This window comes from Triticum aestivum, chromosome 1D (assembly GCF_018294505.1).
Source record: "Triticum aestivum cultivar Chinese Spring chromosome 1D, IWGSC CS RefSeq v2.1, whole genome shotgun sequence".
Taxonomy (NCBI): Eukaryota; Viridiplantae; Streptophyta; class Magnoliopsida; order Poales; family Poaceae; genus Triticum; species Triticum aestivum.
Window position 1 is genome coordinate 245,732,311 of NC_057796.1, and position 26,619 is coordinate 245,758,929.

A 26,619-nucleotide genomic window follows, 5' to 3' on the forward strand; every position below is an offset into this window, starting at 1 on the left:
TTTGTGCGCTCTCGAGTGCCTTTGCAAGCTCGGACTCTTGTGTCCTAGAGTCAAGCTCCAAGGACTCGTGTTTTTTGAGGAGAGCCTGGAGCTCTTGCTGCACCCCGCCTACCCGGGCTTCTTGCTTTTCTCGCTCGATGCGCTCCTTGGCCGCTTTGTCTTCGGCCTCGGATAGCGCCTTCTGCAGGGCCGCCACTTCGGTCGTGGCCCCTAGCAAAATTCATGACGATCCTATTATTCTAAAACCAAACCTTTTTTTAATATACAGATGGGGTATCACTTACCATTGTTCTCTTCGAGCTGCCTCTTGGTAAGGCCGAGCTCTTCCTTGGACCGCTCAAGGTCCTGCTTCAGTGCAGCGACCTCCGCAGTACGTGCGGCAGCGGCTAGCAGTCAAGCCTGCATATGCACATAGACATATTCCGATTAGACTCCTGCGGTCATTATTTGATCCTCTATTCGGCCTTTCTTCGCGAACGCCAAACAAAGCATCAGGGGCTACGGTCTATGCGGTAACATTCTCTTATAATCCGGTTGCTTACCTCAAAGCCTGTTAGGAGGCTGGTACAGGCTTCAGTCAGTCCGCTCTTGGCGGACTGAACCTTTTCGATCACCGCACTCATGATAGTGCGGTGCTCTTCGTCGATGGAAGCACCGCGAAGCGCTTCCAGCAAGTCGTCCGATGCCTCTGTATGGACAGAGGCCATCGGCACAGGCAGCTTGCCCCTCTTAGCGAGAGATCGCCTAGCAGAGTCCGGAACCAATGGAGGTTCCGGCGCAGTATTCGGCTGAGGGCCGAATTTGCTGCCCCCGTCATCGAAGCCCATGGGAGTCTTGCTCCCCTTGCGCCCAGTGTCTGGAATGTCGCCTTGAGGCGCCTCCAGGACTACCTCCCATTGGTTCGGTGCCCTTTGAGACAACACCTCGACGTTGTCCGTAGGGTGAGGGGAGGAGGCGGTTAGAAGTGAATTGCTGTTCAGGTCCGAGGGGCCCAAAGAATCATCCGACGAAGATACGTCGATGTGGGCTCGGGAGGGGCTGCGTAATCATGCGCAGCGTGATAAGAAACAGTACAATAAGGCATACCAAGAATTATTATGGTATCCGGATACTTACGACTTCGCCAGGGGCTTGTCCCTGGGCAACCACTCGTCGTCGCTATAGGCGGCCGTCGTGGAGCAGTCCGGGAGGAGGGTCCTTCCCTTTTTGGACCCTTCGGCCGCCCCGGATGGGGCGGCCTTCCTTTTCTTCTCTCCCCCGGCAGGGGGGGCAGAATTTTCCTCTTCCTCCTCCTTGTTTTCGTGGGAGGAGTGCGCCTCGGTGTTTTCGAATGATGAGTCCGTTATAACCTTCTACCGGAGACCCTTCCTGGTCCCCGTGGCCTTCTTCTTGGCCTTCTTCACCGGCACCTCATAAGGCGCCAGAACCAGCATCTCCGTTAGGAGAGCATCTGCTGGATCTTCGGGCAGGGGGGCTGGGCAATCGATCTGCTCCGCTGTCGCCACCCATTCCTGTTAAATGGCATGGAGGCTTAGATCCCGCGCTTGGTTAAACTGGGGAGAATAAACATCTTATGAGATATAGGAGACTTACCGGATTGGCAGGGCGCTTCGCGCTGAGTCCGCGGTCCTCGGTAAGGGGAGGAGGTACCTCGGCACCCTTGAACAACACCTTCCTGACGTCCTTGTGCGTCGTGTCGAAGAGCCTTCGCAGCATCTGGTGCTCGGCCTGGTCGAACTCCCACAAATTGAATGCCCGTCTTTGACACGAGAGGATCCGGCGGAAGAGCATGACTTGGACCACGTTGACGAGCTTGATTTTCTTGCTCATCATGTTTTTGATGCATGTCTGGAGTCCGGTCAGCTATACCGAGGAACCCCAGGATAGGCCCTTCTCTTTCCAGGAGGTGAGCCGCGTGGGGATTCCAGATCGAAATTCGGGGCCGCCACCCAGTTGGTGTCGTGCGGCTCGGTGATGTAGAACCACCCCGATTGCCACCCCTTTATGGTCTCCACATAGGAGCCTTCGAGCCAGATGACGTTGGGCATTTTGCCCACCATGGCGCCTCCGCACTCCGCTTGCTGGCCGACCACCACCTTCGGTTTAACATTGAAGGTCTTCAGCCACAGGCCGAAATGGGGCTCGATGCGGAGGAAGGCCTCGCACACGACGATAAACGCCAAGATGTTGAGGATGAAATTGGGGGCCACATCGTGAAAGTCCAGCCCGTAGTAGAACATGAGCCCGCGGACAAACGGATGGAGGGGAAATCCCAGTCCGCGGATGAAGTGGGTAAGAAAAACCACCTTCTCATGGGGTTCTGGAGTCGGGACGATCTGCCCCTCATCTGGCAGCCGGTGTGCGATATCCGCAGCCAGGTATCCGGCTCCCCGTAGCTTTTTGATGTCCTCCTCCATAACGGAGGAGACCATCCACTTGCCTCCTGCTCCGGACATGCTTGGAGTGGATTGAGGAGAAAATGCAAACTTAGGTGCTGGAGCACGAGTGCGCAAGAATGGATGAGCAAGGGGGAAGAGGGCGTGGGTGAAAAATGTGAATCCTTGTCCCTTTATAAAGGCGGAAGAAACTATGCGCCTCCCCACCTGCCTGGTAAACTCGCTTATTCCCCAAGCGCCGTAATTGATGGCGCGGTCGTGTTACCCACACCCGTATTGATGAGAATCCCGTGATAAGGGGACACGATCTCTGCTTCGACAAGACGTGTCAAGAAACCCGCCTCACAATATGTGCAGCAGCTGGTTGAGAAAAACGGTTCGAATAATGACCGGAGCGTGGTATGATGTCATACTACAGAATGTGTTAGCAGATTAGATTTGTGGAAATATTATTCTCTCTACGGTGGTATGTGAAATTTGTTTTCCAGAGCCGGACACTATCCTTGTGTTCAAAATCTTCTATGGAGTATTCGGAGGAAGAACCCGCCTTGCAATGCCGAAGACAATCTGCGCGCTGGACTCATCGTCATTAAAGCCTGGTTCAGGGCTACTGAGGGAGTCCTGGATTAGGGGTTCCTCGGATAGCCGGACTATATACTTTAGCCGGACTGTTGGACTATGAAGATACAAGATCGAAGACTTCGACCCGTGTCCGGATGGGACTCTCCTTGGCGTGGAAGTCAAGCTTGGCAATACGGATATGTAGATCTCCTCCCTTGTAACCGACTAATTATAACCCTAGCCCCCACCGGTGTCTATATAAACCGGAGGGTTTAGTCCGTAGGACAACAACAATCAGACCATAGGCTAGCTTTTAGGGTTTAGCCTCTACGATCTCGTGGTAGATCAACTCTTGTAATACTCATATCATCAAGATCAATCAAGCAGAAAGTAGGGTATTACCTCCATCGAGAGGGCCCGAACCTGGGTAAATATCGTGTCCCCCGCCTCCTGTTACCATCCGCCTTAGACGCACAGTTCGGTACCCCCTACCCGAGATCCGCCGGTTTTGACACCGACAGCAGGGCCCAACCCCTCACATACCTCAACCGCCGTTGGATCGTCCAGATCGCTAGGACGGGACCAAGGGGTGAGGGGCTATGTGGCCAGTTAGGCTCCTGAGTTGCGATGCTCAGGAGTCCCCCTTGACGCGCAAATAGCTTACGCAAAGGAGATGCGGGGGTAGGCCTAGTGTTCTACGTCGGCGGGCCCGACCCCGCGTGTACCTCAGCCGCCGTTGGATCGTCCGGATCGGCAGGACGGGACGAAGGGACGAGGCGCTATGTGGCCAGTTAGGCTCTTGAGTCGCGATGCTCAGGAGTCCCCCTTGACGCCTAAACGACCTTCATACCTTGGCTCCGCTCGGGAGGGTGCGTGATGACCAGGTCCGAGGGACCTGGTAGGGCGGCGTACGCTTGGGCGGAACCCAAGCGCAGCCCCCGTACCCAACCCCCTCGCGTGGCTCTCCCGAGGGGAAAGCGTTGTGGTGAGGCCGGACACTGAGCCGGGTGGCTCCCTATGGTTGGTGCGGCCATGGGGCCGCCCTCAGTTGTTTATCACCAGTGCGGAGCGTAGCGCTTCCGCACTTGCACGAGCATAGCCACTCCTCGACCGTGTCGACTGCCAGCACGGAGCATGGTGCTTCCACTGGTGCATGGGTGAGGGCTCCCTCTGAGTGGAGCCCCCGGGGCGTGTACAATCCCGCCCTGACACGTGGCTTGCACGGCAGGGCTAGACGAGGTGTGTCTGGGCAGACGTGAGCCAGTGCGGGACTCAGGAGGCCCTACCTCTAGGCGGGTTGCGCCTGGTCTTGATTCTTGATGGCTGTAGTGGTCCTGCAAGATGGTTAGGCAACATGCACCGAACGAATTTCCTGAGGCGATCACATGATGAGGCCAAACACCAACGACCCCAGGAGGTGACATGAACGGGGCCGGCCCGCCAGATAGAGCTCAGTTGTTGGGTTTATCGACGCTACAGGGACGGACCCGAGCACAGACGCCGTGCCCAGTCTTCTCATGCGAAGAATCCTAAAGAAAGACGACCGACGCGCGTCACCCACGGTGGCGAGGCATCGGGTCGCGCATCCTAGCCTATCCATCCATTATTAGCTCATGCGAGAATGAGGCACCAAGGGCCATGGGAGGTGACGTGCACGGGAGCGGGCCCACGAGCCAGAGCTCAGCCTCTTGGGTTTAGCGAGGCTGTAGGGACGGACCCGAGCACAGATGCCGTGCCAGTCCTTAATCATGAGGCGGTCGTGGGCGGGCTTGCTGGGGCGCACGACGTTCAAGGCATCAAAGTGTCGGGCAGGCAGGTGGTAATCATAGATAACTCATGGAAGAGAACCAGCTAGCTTAGATAGATGCAAGAGCGATACATGCCACCGGGACGGACCCGAGCGGCCTGGGGATGATGCAGCCCGAGGGGCGCCCCCAATAGAGTAAGCTAAGGATGTAAAAAAAGATACATGTCGCGGGGGCAGGCCCGAGCGACCTGGGAATGATGCAGCCCGAGGGGCGCTCCCAACTGAACCAACTTGGAAAATGTCACCTGGTTTCATTGTCAAAGGAGTGTTGGGGTAGCCGATGGCGCGTGATGAAGGAGTCACTCCTCATGAGCCACCAGGGCCCTGAGCCTTGGGAGGCTCTGGGGGCTCGGGTGGTTCATGGAGCGCCGTCGCCATCTCCTCCAAGACTGCGTGGTGCCTGGCCTCCTGAGCTGCCAGGATGCTCCACAGGTTGCGCTGGAAAGCGGCTGCCATGTTCGCCAGGCCAAACGGCATGCGGGCATAGCTGTGAGGTGGGCCCTCGCACCGCTCAACACGTGAAGGCCAAAAGCGCTCCTGAGATGCGGCCCTGTTGTGCCCTGGAATGTCGATGCAGACGCGCAGCCCCTCGTCGTCGCCAGGATGGGGAGCTGTGTCGGGTGGTGGGTTGCGATCGCCGCGTATGGTCCTTGCCTCTTGAAGCTCTTGGGTTGCCTTGGTGATGAACTCCTGAGCACCGGGCGCTCCACGCCCCGCGCCTTCTTGAGGGAAATGTGCAGCGAAGCACGCCTCCACATGGTGCCCGAGTGCCCTCGTGATATTGGCTAGGTCTGAGGCCCTCCAGAAGTGAGCCCCCGAGCCCAACCTGAGGAGGGTGCCGGGCGCGCCTTCCTATGCAAGGGAGGGAGGCGCCTCGACTGTGGGCGCAGATCCTGGAGTGGTACCGCTGGAGGCGCCGCTTCCCTGAGGCGCTAGGTAGAGTAGCTGCTTCTTCTTCTTGGGGATGGCCTCAGGAGGGTACAAGGTGCTTCGGTTGTCAGGGTCATTGATTGCTGTGGCTTGGAAGGCGCGCTCGAGGGAGCACACCGCGTCTCTTTCTTCACACGGAACCGTGATGATGCCACCACATCCCGGCATCTTGATGACGTTGTAGCCGTGGTGGGTCACCGCCATGAACTTGGCCAATGCTAGATACCCAAGGATGGCATTGTACGGCAGGCGGATGTGGGCGACGTCAAAGTTGATGTGCTCGGTGCGGTAGTTGTCGCGCTGGCCGAAGGTGACAGGGAGCCGGACTTGCCCTATCGGGGTGGTGGAGCCGTCGGTTACTCCTGAGAAGGGCTTGGTAGGCTGTAGTTGATCGTATGGCACCTGGAGGCTGTCGAATGTCTCTACGGACAGGATATTGAGCCCTGCACCGCCGTCTATGAGGGTCTTGGTGACTTGGACGTTGCTGATGACGAGTGAGCAGAGCATGGGGAGGGCGCCAGCAGCGGCCGCGCACTTGAGCTGATCCGACGAGCTGAAGGTGATGGCGCACTTGGACCACCTGAGTGGGCCTGTGGCCTCGAGCCTGGGGAGGGCTGTGTTAACCTCGCAAGCAAACTGCTTGAAGATGCACTGCAAAGCTGGGACCTGAGTGCCGCCCAAGATGCAAGCGATAGTGCACGGCACCTGGAAGCCCCCATCCCCCTCATCCTGATGGTGGTCGTTGTTCCTTCTTGGTGGTGGCGGCAGCAGAGGGAGACAGGTGTTGCCTTGAGGTCGGTCCTCACGAGGCTGGTCCCTCTAGGCGCCCTCACGTGGCTGGTCTTGCCAGTGGTCCTCACGAGGCCGGTCGTGCCACTCCTGAGGGGGCCGCGGTCATCCCAGCGTCCTCCACTTCGTCCTCCTCCTCGGTCGTAGCCCCGGTCGTTACGCTCGGCGCGTCGACCGAAGCGTCCATCTTGAATGGCCCTGAGCTCTTGACAGACGTTGGTGTTGTGGATGTGTATGTTGTGGAAGGCGTAAAATGGACGACTGCCCTTAGACGACTCGGGGTGATCCCGGCCGCGCTTCGTTTCCGGCTCCGCTGCAAGCATTGCCACCCCCTTGCGCTTCACGTCCTTGTCCTTGGCTTTCTTTTCTTCTGGGTCGGCAGCCAGGAGTTCGAGGAGGGAGAGGCGCCCCTCCTCAGCCCTTGCACACTTGGTCGCCATGTTGAACATCTCCAGCGCAGTGCATAGCTCCTCGTGGATAGCGAGCTCCTCCTTCATCTTGACATCATGGACGCCATCTAAGAACGCTGAAATGATGGCCTCGTCCATCACCTTGGGGATCTTGAGGCGAACGATGTTGAAGCACTGGATGTACTTCTGCAGGGTCTCCCCTGGCTGCTGCTTGATGCGGCGTAGGTCACCCGCGGCCGGTGGGCGATCGCGAGGGCCCTGGAAGTTGGCAACGAAGCGATCGTGCATCTCACCCCAGGAGGAGATCGATCCTGGGGGCAGGTTCAGGAGCCACGAGCGAGCACCGTCTTTGAGAGCCATGGGAAACCAGTTCGCCATGAAATTCTCGTCGCCGTTGGCTGCCTCAATGCTTAGCTCGTAGAGCTGCAAGAACTCCGCAGGGTCGGGGGTGCCGTCATAGCGCGGAGGCAGGTCTGGCTTGAACTTGCCTGGCCAAATGACGCTACGCAGCTCCGGGGTGAAGGCACGACAGCCCGCAGTAGCCATCGGTGCCTGCCGCGGAGGAGGAGCTTGGTCTTGGTGCCCGCGTACCGCTACTGCAGGCAGCATGCGGGCTTGACGTGGTGGCACTGGGAGCGTGGGAGCGTCTTCTCTGAGCGTGGGAGCGTCCACCCCAGGAAAGTCTGTTTAATTCAAATTCAATCAGAATTTGACCCAAACTTTGACCAGCCACCATTTCTAAGCCATAAGTCCAAATGATTTGATTCTTTTTGCATTGTCTTTGTTTCAGAAAGCTCTAGCAGCACCGAAAGGTGGATTTTTCCTTGCTGCCTAGAACTTCTGGTGCTATTCAGAGAGGTTTTTGATAATTGTTTTTGTGGTTTTTATTTATTTTCAGAGGGAGAAGCCTGTCCTGAAGCAAACAAGAGGGGTGTGATCCTCCTCTACACTAAGGCAAGCCACACCAACATTTGGATGGTGTTATTTCAATATCTATGATTTTCTACTTGAATATGAGTTTTTATTTGCATTTAAAATTTGATAAATAAATGTTGTTGATTGCTAGTTACTTTACCATGCTTGATATGCTTGTTTTAGTTTCCTGTAAATTGCATGAGCTTGTTTGGTCAAGTAGAATAATTTTTTGCATTAGTTATATTGCTATGGTAGAAAATGATAGTTCTTTTATTAAGTGATATTTTCATATATGATGAGCTAATAAAAATATTGCTTGATAATAAAAATGAATTAGGACTAGTGAAGTTTTTGATCCTGAGTATTGCAAGATAATTATGTTGATAAGTTTGATCCATATCCATGTGTTGTTTGCTTTGCATGACGAGTAGTTGGATGATTATGCCAAAGTATCATTGTTATTTATAAAAAGTTTTTGACAAAGTTAAACTTGATTAAGTTCAACTTGAATATGATGTTGATCACATCATGGTGCCACTGAATCGGGTTTTTATTCAATGCAACCACATTTACCTTGTGGGAAGGTCTTAATTCGGTCCTTTGTTGTGCCTCTCACTGGTGCCTCTCGCGAGGGAAGGTTATGGGTGTGCATACCCTGGCCTGGTAAGTAGACATAACCTTGTAGGCTCATTTTTATTTTTATGGTACCTTGTCCCCGTTTGGGACCGTTTTGCCACGACGGTGGCCGTTGGTGCCTTTGGTAGGCACGGGGCCACCCAAGACCTAGCCCTGAGACGGAGTTGGTCGGAGTGGCCGGGAGAGTGCCATGACAAAGGGAGGGTTCCGTCGGAACGCTTTGGTCCTCCCGAATGGGAGTGCGAGGCCAGGGTTCCGTAGTGTGGGTAAAGTGCGCTACCTCTGCAGAGTGTATTTAATCTATCGATAGCCGCCTCCTCGGTTATGGGCGTAGCTCGGAAGTAAGTCACACCATGGATCAACCTTTATAATTAATATTGCAAACTAAATGGTTGTTGCGATGCATTGTGTGTCGTGGTGATTCGTGAACTCTTGAGTTGTTCAGGAGTGTTTGGTTGCAGATGTGACCCCGGTATGGTCACCGTTTGGTTACGAGGTAACCGTCTGGTAAGCGAGTCTGTGAGACTCGGTGTGCGTATTGGTTGCATTGCATTTTTAGTATTTCTTGCTTTGCATTAACTTGATTAAGTATGATGATATAGTCTGTCATTGTGCTTATGTTTGTTGTGAGCTTGCAAGTACATTCAATGTACTGACCTGTCGTGTCATGCCAGCTTTCAGGCAAGTCGGTTCGCATCGGAGCGCATCTCACATCTAGGCCGTGTCCACATCGGTGTCCCTGTGCTATGGAGTTCCACTTCGTCGTTCTTCTGCTGCCGCGTAGTTCGTGTAATCAAGGCCCTCGTCATGTTCATTAAATAATGTACATACTGTTCAACCCCACCGAGTGTGCCGCTAGGCCTCGTATCTCGATGTAATATCAGACTTATGTATTCCGCTAGCATCATAAAGCAGTTGTTTCTGTACCATATTGTTGTGTATTGCTAGAAGACTTGATCTCTGGGCTGGCAATGCAAGGTAAACCGGTTGCTCTGAGCCGGGGTGCCACAACGCTTGGTATCAGAGCCGCGCTAATTGTAGGACACGCTAGACCGTTAGTGCGTTAGTGAAACGGTAGATAGCTTCGTCTGAGTGCCGGTAGTCATAGAAATTGGTTGTTGCATTGCATGCATGATTATTTTTTGTTATTACTAACCGTATGGTTTGTGAGTGTAGATGGCTCCAGTACCGATCTTGTACCATCCTGAGCCAGCTCCGTACACATCGTCGCACCTGCTTCAGAACGTGTGGTGATGACTCTACCCAGAGGGTGCTGATCCAGAGTATCGGGTGTATCGGGAGCATCTGGCCAGTGCATTGTATGAGTATTATGCTGAGGTCACTGTACACCACAGTTCCCCTTCCGGCGCTTACACTCGTTCTACTAAGGGTGGTCTTGCTTCTACGCCATCTCAGGCGGTTCAGTTTGCTGCTATCGAGGCTCTTGTAGACTTGCGCTACAACGAGGTTCGCATGCACACCCACCCAGGTCTCTTCTACTACCCATCTCTGCACGAGAATGGGCGTATCCGCTTTCCTTTGATTAATCCGGCGTGCGATCGTCCCACTAGCCACCTTTCTCGCTATATTACTGCCAGTTATCTCCGAAACTACGAGTTAGCTCGGGAGCTTTCACGTGCCCGGACAGCTCTCGCTGCTGCTCGTACTAGGAACCCTCTTCCCACTGTCATCTATACTACTCCAGTTCCTCCCGCCTCCGTTCCCCCGGTGACTTTGCAGGGTACCGTTAACCCTCTGACGGTGACCCCTCGCAGTGCTCCTGCTGCGTGGTCATCCCTTGTCGCTACTCCTGCCGCTCCTATTCTTAGATCCCATCCCCCGCCTGCCCCTGAGGGAGAGCCCTTGAGGCAGCGCCAACGCGTCTCTCTTAACCCGGAGGTCTCTACTATCAGTTCAGGATCTGGCCCGGCTCAGGAGAGGAGCCTGCAGCAGCCCGTCCAATCAGTAGACCGCTAGAGTACCTTTTTCGTCATGAGTATGATATATGGGTGTAATCGCACGTGTCATGATGCTTAGTTTCATGTATGAGGGTAGTAGACCCGTTGTGATGTTTACTTTCATGTTGAGACTATGTATAATTATGTTGGAACTTTTATTCGCTTTGGTTTTCTTTCGCGGTTTTCTTCTGGGATTTGTCAATGGCTTTCCTCCCACGTTGGATTTTTCTCATCGCGGTTCCTATGTATTGGGAAAATAAATAATAGGATGACGCGTGGAGGCAGCAGCAGCCAAGCTTGTGAGGATGTCCCTGTCCGTCGCTCCGCAAGACAGGCAGGACATTCCCGCAAGCCATACCAGCCACCTCCGTCTCCACCGCCACATCCGCCTTCCACTGAGCAAATCCTGCGAATGTTTGAAGAAAGAAGGAGCAACGATTTGCTGGAAATATTGAAAAGTGTGCAAGTTATGGTTGGGCAGAATGGAAACCAGAATGGTCATCACTCCAAGCTGTCAGATTTTCCGCCACCCAAGCCTCCGAGCATCAGCCAACCATTGATCCATTGGACACTGATGATTGGTTAAGGACTATTGAAAGGAAACTGGAGATTGCTCGCAATGAAGAAGGAGACAAGGTTCCCTTCGCAACACATTATCTCGAAGGAGCTGCCGCAATTTGGTGGGATAATGCTAAGGCAATATGGCCCGCGGACGAGGAAATTACTTGGGCTAAATTCAAGGATCATTTCCGCAAGTATCATATTCCCACCGGGATTATGAAAATCAAGCATCGCAAATTCCTCGCCCTCACTTAAGGCAGCATGACAGTCAACGAGTATCTGAATAAATTCAACCATTTGGCCCGCTATTCTCTCCATGATGTGGCCACCGGTGAACGGAAGATCGACAGATTTCTTGGAGGACTGAATCAGCATCTCAGGTGCACTCTCAGCATACTTGATTTCCCAGACTTCTTGACTCTGGTGAACAAGGCCCTCATTGCAGAAAGGGAACACAAGCTCCTACACGACAACAAGCCATCTATTAATGACCACAAGCGCAAATTCGAGCCGAAAAAGGAGATGCAACCAGTGGAGAAGGCTCGTACTTGGCAACAGATTCGGGTGGAGTACAAACCCAACTGGCAGCAAAATGTCAACAAGACCACCACCCAAGTCAAGAATGTCGTGACTAGCCCGGTGCACGAAGATTGTCAGCGCAACAATTCCTATTTCAGTGGTGGGCAAACAGGACATTACGCCAGGCAGTGCCCCAAGAACAACAAGCAAACAACTCCATTTCATCCGCAAGTCAACTACATGGAGCCGTATTCCGCCCCAGATATGATCCAAGGGCAAATCCGTCATATCTTCGCAGACGAAGCCCAAGAGGACCCGGAATTCGTCATTGGTATGTTTCTTGTTAATGACATACCCGCCATAATTTTATTTGACTCTGGTGCTTCCCACTCTTTTATTACGCGGAGTTTTGCTGCCCAAAACAAATTTTCTTGCTCGATTTTGGGAAAACACATGCTCGTACAATCCCCAGGATCTCTGCTTAGAAGCAATCTGGTCTGCCATAATCTGGAAATTGACATCAAGGGCGTCAAGTTTCCAACATCTCTGATAATCATCGATTCCAACAAATTGGATGTTATTCTAGGCATGAATTGGTTAACCCAATACCAAGCATGCATCAACTGTGCGACCAGAGAAGTAACCATGACAAATACGGAAGGTTGCATCAAAAGCTTTTATGCCCGCAAGAGCATAGCAAAGAAGGATATGATGTTCACAGCCGTGGCAAAAGAGGTGGAACTAATTCCCGTGGTCAGTGAGTATCCAGATGTATTCCCTGAAGAATTACCAGGCATGCCGCCAGACAGAGAACTAGAATTTCCAATTGACTTGGTACCTGGAACCGCACCAATACACAAGAAATATTATCGGATGCCCTCCTCAGAATTGGTGGAATTAAAGAAACAGCTGGATGAGATGCTGCAGAAAGGATACATCCGCCCAAGCTCTTCACCATGGGGATCACCCGCGATATTCGTGGCTAAAAAGGATGGCAGCCTACGAATGTGCGTAGACTACCAACAGCTGAATGGCGTCACCATCAAAAACAAGTATCCGCTGCCAAGGATTGACGATCTGTTTGATCAACTCAGCGAGGCCAAAGTATTCTCCAAAATTGATTTGAGGACCGGATATCATCAGCTCAAGATAAAGAAGGAGAATATTCCCAAGACCGCGTTCACCACTCGGTACGGTCTTTATGAGTATACCATTATGTCCTTCGGCCTCACCAATGCTCCAGCCTTCTCCATGCATATGATGAACAAGCTATTTATGGATTTCTTGGACAAATTTGTGGTGGTGTTCATTGATGACATCCTCATTTACTCCAAGAGCAAGGACGAACACAAGGAACATCACAGAGCAGTTTTGCAAAGGCTCCGCGACCATCAGCTTTATGCCAAGTTCAGCAAATGTGAGTTTTGGCTCCAGAAAGTTGGATTTCTCGGGCATGTCCTCTCGGCAGAAGGAATCTCAGTGGATCCATGAAAGATGTACTTGATTGGGCCGCAGCCATGATAGTCTCATAAATCGGGAGTTTCCTTGGACTAGCCGGATATTATCGCCGTTTTATTGAAGGATTCTCCAAGATTGCCAAGCCAATGACTGAGCTCCTAAAGAAGGATAGGAAGTTTGAATGGACTGAGGCCCGCGAACGAAGTTTTAGTGAGTTAAAAATCAGGTTGAAGTCAGCACCCGTATTGACTCTTCTCGACATCTACCGCAGTTTTGATGTCTACTGCGATGCATCCAGAAAGGGGCTTGGATGTGGACTCATGCAAGATGGCAAAGTTGTGGCTTATACATCCCGACAACTGCGGCAACACGAAGGAAACTACAGCACTCATGATTTGGAATTGGCCGCGGTGGTGCACGCTTTGAAGATCTAGAGACACTATCTGATTGGAAAGAAGTGTCAGATATTTACCGACCACAAGAGTCTCAGGTATATATTCACTCAGCCCGATTTGAACCTTCGACAACGAAGATGGCTCGAGTTGGTTATGAACTACGATCTCGGAATAAATTATCACCCGGGCAAAGCTAATGTGGTGGCTGATGCCCTCAGCCGCAAACCAGCCAACCTTAATGCTCTCATGGATTCATTGCCTCCTGAGCTTTATGAAGAAATCACTTAGCTCAATTTGGTGATCACCGATGTCCGTCTTGCCAACATATTGGAAGTTGCCCCTAGTCTCGAAGAAGAAATCTGCAGTGCTCAGGCAGATGACAAACTATTGAAAATATATGTCCAGAAGATGCACAAAGGGCATGCACCGGATTTCTCTAGGGATCAACGAGGTACGCTAAGGTTTCGAGGAAGGATTTGCGTACCCAACCTCGAAGGTCTGAAGAAGAAGATATTGGCAGAAGCACATGAAGCGCCATACTCAATTCACCTAGGTGGTACCAAAATGTATGAAGACCTTCGTCAGCTATTCTGGTGGGATGGAATGAAGAAAGACATCGCATACTTCGTGGCCTGTTGTGATACATGCAACAAGATAAAGGCGGAACACCAAAAACCCGCAGAACTCCTCCAACCTCTGTCGGTATCCCAATGGAAATGGGACGATATCTGCATGGATTTCATCACCGGATTACCAAGATCTCACCGAGGAAACAATGCAATATGGGTCATAGTGGACACCTTAACAAAGGTGGCACATTTCCTTCCCATCCTGACCACCTACCATGCAAATCAACTTACACAATTATATGTGTCACGAATTGTCAGTCTGCATGGAGTACCCAAGACTATCACTTCTGACAGGGGATCTCTCTTCACCTCCGCATTTTGGTCCCGACTACATCAAGCCTTGGGGACTGCTCTGAAGTACAACACGGCTTATCATCCCCAGACAGATGGACAGACTGAGCGAGTAAATCAAATACTCGAAGATATGCTCCGGGCATGTGCATTGGCCCAAGGGACCAAGTGGGAAGACTGTCTGCCCTACGCCAAGTTTTCCTACAACAACAGTTTCCAGACCAGCTTAAAGATGTCACCCTATGAAGCTCTGTATGGCCGGAAATGCCGCACTCCATTGAACTGGTCGCAAACTGGAGACAGCCGTATTTTCGGGACTGATTTAATGCTCGAAGCGGAGAAGCAAGTCAAGGAAATCTGAGACAGACTGCAGCTGGCCAAATCACGACAGAAGAGCTACTATGATGCTAAACACCGTCAGATCAGCTTCGAACACGGAGAACATGTATATCTTCGAGTCACCCCTATGAAAGGAGTCAAGAGGTTTCAGACCCGCGGAAAATTGGCACCCAGATACATCGGTCAGTTTCCAGTCATGGCTAGAGTGAGAACAGTTGCATATCAGTTGGAATTGCCACCAGAACTGTCAGAAGTACACAATGTGTTTCATATCTCGCAGCTGATAAGATGCATCTCGCCACCGGAGAAAAGGACTGATATGGCAGAGATAGAATTGGCTAAGGATTTGACTTATGAGGAAAAGCCAATCAGAATATTGGATCAGACAGAAAGGGTCACTCGCAGCAAAGAAATAAGGTTTTACAAGGTTCAGTGGGAGCATCACACCGAATAGGAAGCAACCTGGGAAAGAGAGGAATTTTGAAGGACTGCATACCCAAAATTGTTTTCCCAAGCAACTGAATCTCGAGGACGAGATTCATCCTAAGTGGGGGAGGTTTGTGACAGCCTGGATTTTGCCTTCTCTCTTTTTTTCGGACTTGCCTTCCCTCTGTTTCCGGACTTGGTTTTGCATTGCTTTGATTTGGATTTTGGAATCATTTCAAATGGACTTGTCACTTGGGCTTACCCTTGACTTTCACCCAAGTGACCTATCTACTCCTCATTCAACATTATTTCTCTAATAAATCCTCAAAATAATCAAATGAATATTTTTCATAAAAGAAAAATATTCATTTTTCTCTCTAAAACTCATTTAAGAGACTTGTGCTTCAAAGTAACCTCCATTTTTATTGCTCCTAAAAATCTGAAATAATTCGTGAATATTCTTTGAACCTTGGCACACCTTGCCAAGCAAAAATATTGCATGACTTTTTGTAACATTTTTGCTATAGAAAATCATTTCTATTCTAGACCAGAAATGCACTTTGTACAGCAAGTGCATTTTTCCTTAATCTTTTGGTCCTGATCTTTCTTGAGTTTAATTACCCTCCTAAGAAAACCTAAACCTCAGGAGATCAGCCCTAATGGCCATCTAGAAGCTTGCTTAACTTGGCGGCTAAGTTTCTGGTCAGAAACTTGCCAGCTTGGTTGACTCAATTCTGGTCCGCCTAGGTATGAGCTTTCAACTTTCCTAGACTAAACACTGTGTGGACTAGAGCGTAGACAAGGTTTGGCAGCAGTTGGACGTTGTCTTGACCATGCCAGCGTGGTGAACCCGTGAAGACACGGTACCTGGCAGCTACTCGACGCGCTCTGGGTGTCGACATCTCCTCTGTTCAATGCGTGCTCGATACAGCGCTCGCCGACGCCTGCCGCGCCGCACCTACAGCCCCGACCCATCACCCTTGACCTCTCCCTAGCGCTCGCCGACGCCGGAGACGCCGCAGCGAGCACAGGCACATCACGGCCAAAAGCCATAGTGCACGCGTGCCCTTGTCCTCTTCTCCACCACCTCCTGTTGCTCGTCCGCGAGCCTGGGCAGCTCCTGCATTGATGCTGCACCTTTGCCCCCTTGCACTGCAGCGTTTTGTCGCCGTTCACTGGCTTCTAGAGAGCTCCGGCGGCAACACGACACCCCCTCGCTTCGGCTATTTATAGCGCCCCCTCCTTGATTCCTAGCCACGCACCACTCCTCACCACCCCCACGAGCACGTAGATGGGCCACAGCTCGGTCGGGCAGGCCTCTGGCCGTCGCCCCAACCAGAGAACTCTGGCGACCTCCGCAGCAAGGCCAGAGAACTCCGGTGCCTCTCGAGCTCAAGCAACTGCTCAGGCTTGGCATCGGGGGTCTGTTGGTGCTTCCTGGACGCTGCTGATCCGTCGGAGCTGCCTCTAGCCGTCGTCTTCACCCACTCCGGCGAACCCCGTCCGCCACCGCAGCTTGCGAGCCTGACCGCGAGCAGCTCCGGCCATCCCACGGCAAGCCACGGGTACGGGCAGGTGCGTCGCGAGCCCAGCTTCAATCCTATCCCTCTCGTCTACCCCCAAACCCCCTCATCACCGGCATGCGCTCACGGTACGAGTGGAGGCGTATTTCTCTTTTACGCCTTCGATGTCACCCCCCAGGAAATTCTGTTTAATTCAAATTTAATTAGAATTTGACCCAAACTTTGACCAGCCACCATTTCTAAACCATAAGTACAAATGATTAGATTCTTTTTGCATTGTCTTTGTTTCAGAACTCTCTAGTAGCACACCAAAAGGTGGATTTTTCCTTGCTGCCTAGAATTTCTAGTGCTATTCAGAGAGGTTTTTGATAATTGTTTTTGTGGTTTTTATTTATTTTTAGAGGGAGAAGCTTGTCTTGAAGCAAACCAAGAGGGGCATGATCCTCCTCTACACTAAGGCAAGCCACACCAGCATTTGGATGGTGTTATTTCAATATATATCATTTTCTACTTGAATATGAGTTTTCATTTGCATTTAAAATTTGATAAATAAATGTTGTTGATTGCTAGTTACTTTACCATGCTTGATATGCTTGTTTTAGTTTCTGGTAAACTGCATGAGCTTTTTTGGTCAAGTAGAATAAATTTTTTGCATTAGTTATATTGCTATGGTAGAAAATGATAGTTCTTTTATTAACTGATATTTTCATATATGATGAGCTAATAAAAATATTGCGTGATAATAAAAATGAATTAGGGCCAGTGAAGTTTTTGATCCTGAGTATTGCAAGATAATTATGTTGATAAGTTTGATCCATATCCATGTATTGTTTGCTTTGCATGACGAGTAGTTGCTTGATTATGTCAAAGTATCATTGTTATTTATAAAAAGTTTTTGACAAAGTTAAACTTGATTAAGTTTAACTTGAATATGATGTTGATCACACCATGGTGCCACTGAATCGGGTTTTTATATAGTGCGACCACATTTACCTTTTGAGAAGGTCTTAATTCGGTCCTTTGTTATGCCTCTCACCGGTGCCTCTCGCGAGGGAAGGTTATGGGCGTGCATACCCTGGCCCGGTAAGCAGACATAACCTTGTGGGCTCGTTTTTGTTTTTATGGTACCTTGTCCCCGTTTGGGACCGTTTTGCCACGACGGTGGCCGTTGGTGCCTTTGGTAGGCACGGGGCCACCCAAGACCTAGCCCTGAGAGGGAGTTGGTCGGAGTGGCCGGGAGAGTGCGATGACAAAGGGAAGGTTTCGTCGGAACGCTTTGGTCCACCCGAATGGGAGTGCGAGGCCAGGTTTCCGTAGTGTGGGTAAAGTGCGCTACCTCTGCATAGTGTATTTAATCTATCGATAGCCGCGTCCTCGGTTATGGGCATAGCTCGGAAGTAAGTCACACCAGGGATCAACCTTTATAATTAATCTTGCAAACTAAATGATTGTTGCGATGCATTGTGTGTCGTGGAGATTCGTGAACTCTTGAATTGTTCAGGAGTGTTTGGTTGTAGATGTGACCCCGGTATGGTCACTGTTTGGTTACGAGGTAACCGTCTGGTAAGCGAGTCTGTGAGACTCGGTGCGCGTATTGGTTGCATTGCATTTTTAGTATTTCTTGCTTTGCATTAACTTGATTAAGTATCATGATATTGTCTGTCATTGTGCTTATGTTTGTTGTGAGCTTGCAAGTACATTCAATGTACTGACCTGGCGTGTCATGCCAGCTTTTAGGCAAGTCGGTTCGCATCGGAGCGCGTCTCGCGTCTAGGCCGTGTCCACGTCGGTGTCCCTGTGCTATGGAGTTCCAATTCGTCGTTCTTCCGCTGCCGCGTAGTTCACGTAATCGAGGCCCTCGTCATGTTCATTAAATAATGTACATACTGTTCAGCCACACCGAGTGTGCCGCTTGGCCTCGTATCTCGATGTAATATCAGACTTATGTATTCCGCTAGCATCAATAAAGCGGTTGTTTCTGTATCATGTTATTGTGTATTGCCAGAAGACTTGATCTCTGGGCTGGCAATGCAAGGTAAACCGGTTGCTCTGAGCCGGGGTGCCACACACCGCAATCTCAAAGCTCGGCTCGTCGAACCCGAAGAACAAGGGACCCAAGAGTTTATACTGGTTCGGGCCACCGATGTCGTGTAATACCCTACTCCAGTGTGGGGTGCTGGATGGCCTCTTGGGCTGAGGATGAACAAGTAAAGGGGAAGAACGGCCTCCTGAGGAGAGGTCTTATTGGGCTCAGTGAGCTTGTGTGTGTGAGGGTGGAATGGATCCGATCCCAGATCAGTTGCCTCCTACGGTGGTGGCTAGTCCTATTTATAGAGGTCCCGGTCCTCTTCCCAAATGCTAGGCAGGAAGGGATCCCACAACGGCCAATTTGAAGGGGGACAGCTAGTACAAGCTATCCTGACAAAAGGTGGTCTTCGCCTGCCAAAAGGCTCTGGTGGTGACGCCGTTGTGTGCTCCATGGTGACCTCCGTCCTGCCGTCCTGCTGGTCTTGGTCTTGTTGCACCGATATGGAAACCTTTGCCTAATGCCTCGGGACTCCTCGCCTGTGCCTGCCTCTTTAGCACCAAAGAGGAAATGAGTACTCTATGCCCGCTGGCGCCGCCTGGCGCGCGCTTGACCTTGGTTGTCATGGCTCACGTCACGGGAACCTCGCGAGGTGCCCCTTGCCTTGATCTCTCCACCCCTCGCAAGCCAGCCTAGGGAGACTACCCCTGAGGAGGTCTTGTGTCGTCCTCCTCGCAAGGCTTGGCCCCTCGCAAGGGTCTTGAGTGTTTGCTGGTGAAGATGGGCCATACAGGGTCGCGGGTGGAGCCACGCCATGGGCCGCAGGCAGGCAAGTCTGGGGACCCCCGTTCCAAGAACGCCGACACACGCTTAACGTTCGATGAAGATTTGTATTATGAGTTATGTGATTTGATGACCAAAGTTTGTCCGGAGTCCCGTATGAGATCACAGACATGACGAGGAGGCTCAAAATGGTTGAGATGTAAAGATCGATATATTGGAAGGCTATATTCGGACATCAAAAAGGTTCTAAGTGGTTCGGGTGTTTTTCGGAGTACCGGAGAGTTACGGGAATTCGCCAGGGGAAGTAGTGGGACTTAATGGGCCATACGGGAAAGGAGAAAGGTGCCTCAAGGGGTGGCCGCCCCCCCCCCCCCCATGGCATGTCTGAATTGGATTAGGGAGGGGGTGGCGCCCCCCTCTCTTTCCTTCTCCCTCTCCTACTCCTTCCCTCTCTCCCCTCTTGGAAAAGGAAGGGGACTCCGACTAGGATTGGGAATCCTAGTTGGACTCCCCCTATAGGCGCGCCCCTCCTAGGCCGGCCTCCTCTTCCCCCCTCCTTTATATACGTGGGCAAGGGGACACCCCAAAGACACACAAGTTGATTTCTTAGCCGTGTGCAGTGCCCCCCTCCACAGTTTTCCACCTCGGTCATATTCTCGTAGTGCTTAGGTGAAGACCTCCGTCGGTAACTTCATCATCACCGTCAACACGCCGTCGTGCTGACAAAACTCTCCCTCGGCCTCAGCTGGATCTATAGTTCGAGGGACGTCACCGAGCTAAACGTGTGCAGATTGCGGAGGTTTCATGCGCTCGGTACTTGACCGGTTGGATCGTGAAGACGTTCGACTACATCAACCACGTTACTTGACGCTTCCGCTTTCGGTCTACGAGGGCACGTGGACACACTCTCCCCGCTCATTGCTATGCATGTCCTAGATAGATCTTGCGTGATCGTAGGTAAAATGTTTGAAATACTGCGTTCCCCAACAGTGGCATCCGAGCCAGGTCTATGCGTAGATGTTATATGCACGAGTAAAACACAAAGAGTTGTGGGCGATAATAGTCATACTGCTTACCAGCATGTCATACTTTGATTCGCCGGTATTGTTGGATGAAGCGGCCCAGACCGACATTACATGACCGCGTTCATGAGACTGGTTCTACCGCCATGCTTCGCACACAGGTGGCTAGTGGGTGTCTGTTTCTCCAACTTTAGTTGAATCGAGTGAGACTATGCCCGGTCCTTGTTGAAGGTTAAAACAGCAAACTTGACGAAAAATAGTTGTGGTTTTGATGCGTAGGTAAGAATGGTTCTTCCTAGAAGCCCATAGCAGCCACGTAAAACTTGCAACAACAAAGCAGAGGACGTCTAACTTGTTTTTGTAGGGCTTGCTGTGATGTGATATGGTCAAGACGTGATGATATATAATTTGTTGTATGAGATGGACAGTTATTGGCAACTGGCAGGAGCCATATGGTTGTCGCTTTATTGTATGAAATGCAATCGCCATGTAATTGGTTTACTTTATCAGTAAGCGGTAGCGATAGTCATAGAAGCAATAGTTGGGGAGACGACAACTATGCTTCGATGGAGATCAAGGTGTCAAGCCGGTGACGATGGTGATCATGACGGTGCTTTGGAGATGGATATCAAAGGCACAAGATGATGATGGCCATATCATATCACTTATTTGATTGCATGTGTTGTTTATCTTTTTATGCATCTTATTTTGCTTAGTACGGCGGTAGCATTATAAGATGATCTCTCACTAAATTTCAAGGTAGAAGTGTTCTCCCTGAGTATGCACCGTTGCGATAGTTCGTCGTGCCGAAACACCACGTGATGATTGGGTGTGATAAGCTCTACGTTCACATACAACGGGTGCAAGCCAATTTTGCACACGCAGAATACTCGGGTTAAACTTGACGAGCCTAGCATATGCAGATATGGCCTCGGAACACTGAGACCGAAAGGTCGAGCGTGAATCATATAGTAGATATGATCAACATAGTGATGTTCACCCTTGAAAACTACTCCATCTCACGTGATGATCGGACATGGTTTAGTTGATATGGATCACGTGATCACTTAGATGATTAGAGGGATGTCTATCTAAGTGGGAGTTCTTAAGTAATATGATTAATTGAACTTTAATTTATCATGAACTTAGTCCTGGTAGTATTTGCATAACTATGTTGTAGATCAATAGCTCGCGATGTAGCTCCCCGTTTATTTTTGATATGTTCCTAGAGAAACACTATGTTGAAAGATGATAGTAGCAATGATGCGGACTAGGTCCGTGATCTGAGGATTATCCTCATTGCTGCACAGAAGAATTATGTCCTTGATGCACCGCTAGGTGACAGATCAATTACAAGAGCAGATAACAGACGTTATGAACGTTTGGCAAGCTCGGTATGATGACTACTTGATAGTTTAGTGCGCCATGCTTTACGGCTTAGAACCGGGACATCAAAAATGTTTTGAACGCCACGCAGCATATAAGATGTTCCAAGAGCTGAAATTGGTATTTCAGACTCATGCCCGAGTCGAAAGGTATGAGACCTTGTGGCACCCCGATCCGCATGGAGCAGGGGGCTTCGCACGTCAGCCCAGGATAACACCTGACGCACGACAGGTCCATAATACAGCATTTCAGGTACAAAAATATTCATCAAATACATGTATATGAGATTACATCATTGATGAATACAATTATCTGGCATAGCCCTAAGGGTATTAAATGACAGCGGAAGTCTGATAAAAATGGCGGCGGAAGTCTTGGTTTGGCAGCATAACAACTCTGGCTGGGCTCCACAACTCACAGGACTGGCAAGATTACGGCCTAGCACGACGGATCAAGCGAGCAATACGGGTACGACCTACAAAACTGGCATGACACGCCAGGTCAGTACATTGAATGTACTTGCAAGACAACCAAATACATAGCATCCAAACAAGCTGCAGACAAAGCAAGAACCGAGCATATGCAACAACCTATCTCATATCCATTACTAAACATGGCATGATAAAAATCAACTAAGCATGAACAAAATCATAGCATCTACTAACATGGCAATAACAAGGCATAATAAAACAAGATTATAACATGGTAATAGAAAAACCTATCATATCATCTCAAACATGGCATAATTTAACATATAAATCAACGCATGGCACGACATCATGAAACTATGCTGAAAATAAACTACCGATTATATCCAATGCAGACATAGCATGTTAACTATATACAATCATCTTCTGTTCTGCCTTAGGTTTTTAAATGCAACATATTACTCATGCAATGCAACCAAACTCGTACACCGAGTCCCTCGGACTCTCTTACCAACGGGTTGCCTCGCAACCGAACGGTGATCTTTCCGGCGATCACAACCATGACCAACACTTGGTCTCCAACACTTATTGAGACCTCGTCTAGTGATCATATCAAAACATCGCCGTGACTTCTCACGACTATCTCATAGTTCAAGTCACCATATTCTTGTTATCACATCTTTATTTACCAACTTAATTATTTCGGTTTGTCCTCCATTTCGACCAAGACCTGATAGTGGGACCTACTACGAACTGTTGCTATCGATAGACTTTATACACTCTGCGGACGTAGCACACTGTACCCACACCACAGAACCCATGGCCTCATCATCCCATTCGGGTGGACCAACGGCATTCCGACGAAACCAACCTACTGCCATGACGCTCTCCCGGCCACTCCGACCCAATACCCAACGGGCTGGTCCTGGGTGGCCCCGTGTCTACCAAAGACACCCCGACCACCGTCGTGGTCAACTTCCACTCGGGGACACTCCCACTCGGGGACTGGTACCAAAAATCTCAAAAACGAGCACACAAGGTTATGTCCGCTTACCTGATCAGGGTAAGCATGCCCATAACCTTCCCTAGTGGGAGGCACCGGCGAGAGGTCACGACAATAGCTCGCATTAAGGCCTTCCCACAAAGGCAAATGTGGCTGCACTGAAAAAGTTCGATTTGGTGGCACTATGACTCGATCCCATTGATGACGGAGGAGGTTTGTTATTATTAAGTCATTTTAATTCCTTCTCCAGCATCATGAGCATATTAAACATGAGTGCAACATTGAGCATGCAGCGTACGAATGGATGGACAAAATATCAAACTTCTCAAGTACACAACTATAGCATAAAGAACATGACAATACCAAGTACTAGCATATCACGGAGCATTTCAATCATCATAACATGTTATAAAGATGACATGCAAATAACGTAGAGTAGTGACATGGCATTATCAATAACAACATTCTAACTAGCATGGCAGACGATATCTTGAAAACACAAGCATGCAAGACAGGCATAAAGAAATAACTGCAGACGAAAACGATATGAAACAACTTCAACTACACACACACAAGGTGCAATTAAAGTCAACATGCAAGTTTGGGGCTCATGATAAGAGGTTGGCTTGCCTGGGGGTCGACAAATACCCCGGGAAGAAGTGGGACACGATCACGGAAAGATTTGCCAGAAACAGTTCTCTCTCGGAGGGGGCTGTTTAGGGCAAGGGAAAAATGGTCATTTTCACTATGTGAAAACATTATGAAAATGATACCAATGGAACAGGCTCGACGAAACAAAGACGTGGGCTTTGGAATCACCTGATTTGGAGCTACGTGTAAAAAGATATGATTGTTTAACTACCAGGGACCAATCTGTAAAGAAAATCATTACAAACGGGGCCCTAGCAGAAAAATAGATCGCGTCTTTCTCAGAAATATGCTTTCCAGAAAGGAAAGCGTATTCTGGCCCGAAGAAGGAGAGGAATACGATTTCGGCTAAGGGAAAGCGCACTCCAGGAAATATGCCTTCGTGTTCCGTAAACGGAAAACAGCCCGAGGCGCCGCCACTTATCCACGCTGGTAGGACCGGGTCAACACGGCAGCAGCGGGGCCGGGCGCCTGGGTCACTGCTATGTGGGGTCAGGGGAAAAGGCGCGGGGCCCACCTGGCCAGGTCAACGCCCTCTTCTTCCTCCCGAGCAGGAGCGAGCATGGCCGAGGGAGGCGTTCGCCCCGACGGCGCTCGACGGCGACTCCGGCCAGCTCTCGGGCCGTGCGACCTACCGAAATGTGCAGGACGGAGCGGCGCATCTCGGGGTGGTCTCTGTTGCTGGTGAGGACCGCGGGAGAAGGAGCAGCAGGGCCTGTGGCGGAGAGGGGGTACGGGCTCGGGTGGACACGGGGCTCTGGTGAGGGAAATGGAAGGCCAAGGCTATGGGGAGGCTCACTGGAGCATGGGGGATGCGGTGGTGGTGAGAGAACGGAGAGGGAAACACCGCATCGCCGGAATCGGGAGAGACCCAAGGCGGCGGCTATGGCGACGGTGAAGGTCGAGGAGCGACTCCGGGGACGAGAGGAGGGGTTGGGGAGGCGTAGAGGGGTGGGGAGAGGCTCCTGATGATCTCCAGAGGCTCGAGGGTGGGCTATTTATAGCCGGGGCAAAGGCACCTGCGCGGGTCTCCGCCGAGCGCGTCCGGCCGAGGCTCTGCCGGCCGCAGCAGTCACGAGGGCGCACGGGAAGGCGACAAGGGGGAAGTGGACGAGCGCCAGAGAGTCACGGAGACAAGCAAAGCTTGCGGACGAACGGAGGAAGAGGACAGAGGCGAGGAAGACGACGAGCTCACGGGCGCGCACTGCTCGATCGTTGGCACGGCTCGCCGGAGAAGAAAACGAAGGGGGGACAGAGGTCCAGGGGGAAGAGGACGGCTAGGGGGAACTGTTGGGCATTAATGGCGAGGCCAGAGACGGTCGGAGCAGCGTTGCCGACGACAACAGTGGCTAGACCACCATTTTGGCTTGCTGCCCTCGTAGTCACCACTGGCATGGCGCGCTCTGGGGTTTTTACTGATGTAAGTTCTTGTCTACCGCGTAGTCCTTCCAGCGTGGAGTGTTACCATGGTGAAAGATCGGGCAGAGACAAATGGAGATGATTGAAACAAGCTCCACAAGTTTGCTGTTGCAAACTTGGCAACATCCTAGAGATTAAACCAGAGAGGTTAAAAGGTAAAATGGTTGTCTGGGAGGCTTAGGGTAGAAAGGACTACGGTCCTGGGAGTTTTTAGGTAAAATGGACAACTATTTACCATAGTTGCTGTTCAACCACCAAAACTGACCCAGAAACTTAATCATGATGAAACACTCACTAGGGGTGATGGATTGGGCTATAATTTGGCAAAGCCTGATGATTTGAACATACCATGATGCTGTAAAAAGTTCATACCAAATGGACTCACCAAAATGGTACTTCCTTCACAGCTATCATTTCTGTCCAAAAACTTCAGAAAAATCCTCAGGGCAATTGGTCAAGTGAAATGAGCCACAATCTTGTGGAGATAGGTTATGTGAGTAGGAGAAGGCCTGCAAAAATTATCAGCCATAATGGAGCAAGATAAAATACACTTGCTTCACAAACTGAAAATTTGGACAGAAAACAAGAATTGCTCCTGTGCTCACATAGTTCAATGAAATGAACTGAATTTGTGTGGAGGATAATGATTTGAGATATAGGAGAGGGTGGAAAAGTTTCATCCCATTTTGAAACCCTATGAAGGTACTTCCTTCACAAAGTTGTATTCTGGTCAGAAACTTTGAAAAATTGCACAGGGAGCTAGGGTGAATGGATTGAGCTCATCTTTGGTATCCATGGGTTATTTAACAATGTTAAAGACCCTGCCGAATTGCAGCTAAATTGGACGTAGCAATAAAGCACTTCCTTTGCAAAATTTCAGAGAAGGCAGAAACTTGCATTGGATCATGTGCCCAATTTTGAACTGAGGAACATGATATTAGGATGGAACTAGTGATTATATAGCAAGGACAAGCTCCAGAATTTATGTGGGAATTTTCTCTGCTGTAGAAATAGTAGTTCCTTTGGAAATTGGTAGAAATGCAATATTGGCATTAAATAGGAAAAGGCAATTTTCCTTATTTAATTATGGCCAATATACTTGCCAGAGATTGGATTAGGCATAAGCATCAACTCCACAAATTCTCATGAATTTCGGAGATGGCTAGATATGCCTTTGGATTTTATTCCTCAGAAAGGCAAGAAAAGGAATAAATCATAATTCAAAAATATTGCATTGGACTTAGCAATATTTTTGCATATCCAAGGTTAAGAAAGATAGGATGATCTCTGGGATCAATTGGGAGGATCAACAGATCAAGGAAAATGATGGCTCCTTTGTAAGCACAAAGGACATATCCAAA